Source organism: Myotis brandtii, unplaced genomic scaffold (assembly GCF_000412655.1).
Source record: "Myotis brandtii unplaced genomic scaffold, ASM41265v1 scaffold358, whole genome shotgun sequence".
NCBI classification, from domain to species: domain Eukaryota; kingdom Metazoa; phylum Chordata; class Mammalia; order Chiroptera; family Vespertilionidae; genus Myotis; species Myotis brandtii.
In genome coordinates, this window is record NW_005363772.1 from 1,179,732 (window position 1) to 1,183,801 (window position 4,070).

Below are 4,070 nucleotides of genomic sequence, written 5' to 3' on the forward strand. Positions count from 1 at the left end.
ATTTTAAAAGAAAGAAAACAGGATACATTTCCATTTTTCCTTATTTTTTCTCCTTGTGTTCTTCCTCCTCTGCCCTCCTGTATTAATTTCTCCCTGACACCAGTTCCCAGAACTTGTACCTGGCCATTATTTCTAATGTTTGTTGTGTATATTAAACCAGTTGTACCCAGTGTAATTCTAGCAGAACTTAGCACTTAATACAATATTATGCAACTCATTTATGTATTCATATAGCTCATCGCAAAAACAATTTCACAACTTATTTTTCTTAGATACCATAGTAAATGAGTGCAATGGCTAACTGCTTGAAAGAACAACATAAGTTGTCCATAACAAAGAACATTTAGGATTCTGAAGATATTAAAAATATTTTATCCATGGACTTCAAAATCTATCCATGGGCTAGTTCATTAACAAAGGTGAAATCTGGGGGAAAATGTGTTTTGTGAATAATGGTGTTTAGTCACATGAAATAAGAGGTATACTGGAATGAAAACAGCAGCCAATTTCTCTACAGTGTTCCAAGTTCTAAGACGTATTCTATCTTACACTTTTCCTTGATGATTACAACATTTTTCTCGTTAACTTGCTTTGCTTCTTTTTGAATAATCTAATGACACTTTACTTTACCATTCCATTTTTTCATCTCCAGTATTCACTTTCCATTTTTATTTTGGTGGACTTTTTTCAGTTTCACATTCTATTTGGTCTCTATTTTTGTTTCATTGGCATTTCTGTGGTATTTTAGCATTCTTACACACAGTCAAAGAGTTTTAAACTTCTGAAAATGTGTAAAAATTTGATTAAGTAAATATAAATTCAAACCATTAAAATTCTTCATTCAACTAAATTAATGCTTGGAATTGCATACAATTATTATAATACATTTAACTATGGCACTAAGTTCAAAATAGATTAAATATATTTAACATTACATACTGTAGAAATTATAAGCTTAATTAAAACAATAACTAAACATATGCATAGAAATAAACACACCAACTTTCTTCTCATCTTTCAGTGCCAACAGGTATAACTTAGCAGGCATAAATTTTTCATTAATCTCTAAGTGCTCACTAGTCCACTAACTGATTACTTAATATGTCTAAGACAAGTTTACTAAATGTTTTAAGTAGACATCAAGATGGAATTTGGTTGGATAGAGTGCAGATGCAGTTCACAAGAGTAATCCTATAGGCAAATGTTCTCTGATCTTCAACAACAGATTTGCAGATGAATTCTTGTTAGATGACCTGTCCTGAGAGAAACCTAATAAACACTACTTTTTTATTATGCAGATGAAGAAATTAGTCAGCTAAGCCATTCCCCTTGAGCCCATATGTCACATAAAATGAGTACCAATATTTACTAGATTAAAAAGCCTACATAACATAGGAGCATAAATAGAGTAATAATACTGCAATGTACATGGGTTCCAGCATCCATCAACCATATTTCCCCTCTTTTTTATACTCTTTTGTCTGTGTTCTATATAATAATTTTGAATGTTTCATAATAAGATGGTACATGTAATTTTTTTTAGTGTTTACTTATTCAGAACAGCTTACTTATTTTTCTTTTGTTCCTTAAAAAGGAGAGTTTTTAAGACTCATGTTAAAGGTGAACTAGTTATTAAAGCAAAGACAGTTTTATCAAGGTCAGTTTTTCGAAAGAAAAATCCAACACATTTTAAAAACCAAAACCTTTCAAATGATTTTACTAAATTAATTAGCATGGAGGTCACAATAAAACTTCCATAAAAGGGGGCAAAAAGGCAGCATAGGTCATTGCTGTATACCACAATAGCTAACGCAATGAAAATGTTTACTTAATGAAACAAAAGTCCTTGATCCAAACCATTAGTACTGCATTCTAAAATTTCAGAAATATTTTCTATCCAGAGAAATATTTTGTAGAATAAATCAAACTGAATTATTGTTGCCCAAGAAGTAACAGGAATAATTCAAATTTACCCAGAATGAATATGTATTTGAAAAATGTATTGAATTTATAAAATTGCATTGATAGACTTTTGTAACTTCCTAAATGGGCCATCACATTAATATTTATGTCATGAAATGTAGCTTTGAGGTGTAGACAATAATTTAATGAGATTTTTTTAAAACATACTTTAAACAAAAATGAGCTATTACCCTTCAAAGCAGTTCCCTTGGGAAAACAAACTAATCCCAGTAATTCCATTGCTCTGTTGGTTTTAGAGTTGTCTTTCAGAAATTACTATATATTCTTTGGGATACATCTCAATAACCAAACTCCTCTGATGGCATATATGGTTTTTGAGACTCTGAAGGCATTTTAAGGTTGTTTTTGTCCACTGAATTGGGTGAAAGCACTTAAGTAACATTTGGTTAAATTTTTTATATGTTCCTATGGAGCATTAAGGTTGTTTTTTACATAACTTCAAAATCATTCAGAAATCTATATATATAAAAGCCTAAGCGACCAGGAGACCAGATGGCCAGACGACAGGACAACCAGCCGGTAGCTATGACGCACACTGACAGCCAGGGGGTAGACGCTCAATGCAGGAGCTGCCCCCTGGTGGTCAGTGCACTCCCACAGTGGGAGCGCCGCTCAGCTGACAGACGGACACCAGATGCCAGGTTCACGTCTGGCAAGTGCAGCTGTGGTGGCGTGAGCCTCTCCCACAGACACTCCCCCTGTGCATCTGAGCAGCAGCAGCAGGCACAGCGGGGCCAGGATGAGCGGGAGTGGCGCGGTGACCAGCTCAGGCTTGGGCTCCTCCTCAGCCACCTGCCGCTTTACACACTACTTCGTACTATGCAGGATTGACGTGGACAGCGGGCTGGAGCCCGATGAGCTGGCAGGTAAGGCCAGGCTGCAGCGATGCGGAGGTCCACTGACCCCCACAGGCCAGGCCGAGGGACTCTACTGGTGCACGAATCATTGCACCAGGCCTCTAGTTAAATATAAAATAACTAGAGGCCCGGTGCATGAAATTCATGCAAGGGGCTCAGCCTTTGCATCCACGGCTACCGCCTCGGCCCTCACATCAGCCTTGGCTGCCTCACGGCCCTGCCCCTTGCCCACTGGTCATAATGGAAGGTCGTCCCGGAAGGTCATTCTAGACGGTCATTCTGCGTCTGGTCTAATTAGCATATTAGCTCTTTATTACATAGTATATTTTCAAAATTACTTTAACAGTACACTTCATAGACGTAAGTAACAATCTTGAAAAATGACATTCATTTGAAGGAATGTGTTGTGGGTATGAAATCATTCTTAGGTATAACACAAGAACATAGAGATTTGTAAAACATTGTTATCACTTATTATATCTGATTCTTTAACTTCTGGACCTTTATTTCATTTACTCATTTATCCATTCAACCATCCATCTATCCATTTAACTATTCATTCATTTATTAATCAAACAAACATTTAGTAAACTATTACAACGTGTCAGGCCAAATCCAAGGGCACAAAATGAGTAAGACATAAGTCCCCATTTCTCTTTTGTGTCCTTAGATTTCCCCCATAAACACTGCAAATTCAATTATCTCCTCCTAAATAGAAAATTGCTTAAAACACTTTAAATCCTAAGGGAAACATTTATTTTCTAACGAAAGTATATTCTACAAGAAAATACTCAATGAATTTACTGGCCCTGAGATTCTTGTGTTTCTCTATTCCTGCTAACACCTAGAGTAACCTATCACTCAGTTTTAAAACTCAATAAATTTCCCGGGATAAACTATTATTCTCTAATATTAATTTTAGAAGATGTCATATGATAATAAAAAAACAAACTCATATTATCAGTTTATTTTAAGGAACAGATTCCAGAGAATATTCTGGGATCAGTATTATTCAAACTAACACTCTACTCATTCAACACTTATATCTAAGTAACTGACAAGGTGAATAATTATGCAGAAACACAATGTTGACAGACTGCAAATATCTGTAATCCTTATGGATGTAACATTATTTGGGACAGAAAATTATAATCTCTACATGTTTTCAACAACAGATAATTTACGAATTAAATATTTAATATTTTTATAATTTTATTTTATAATAAAATA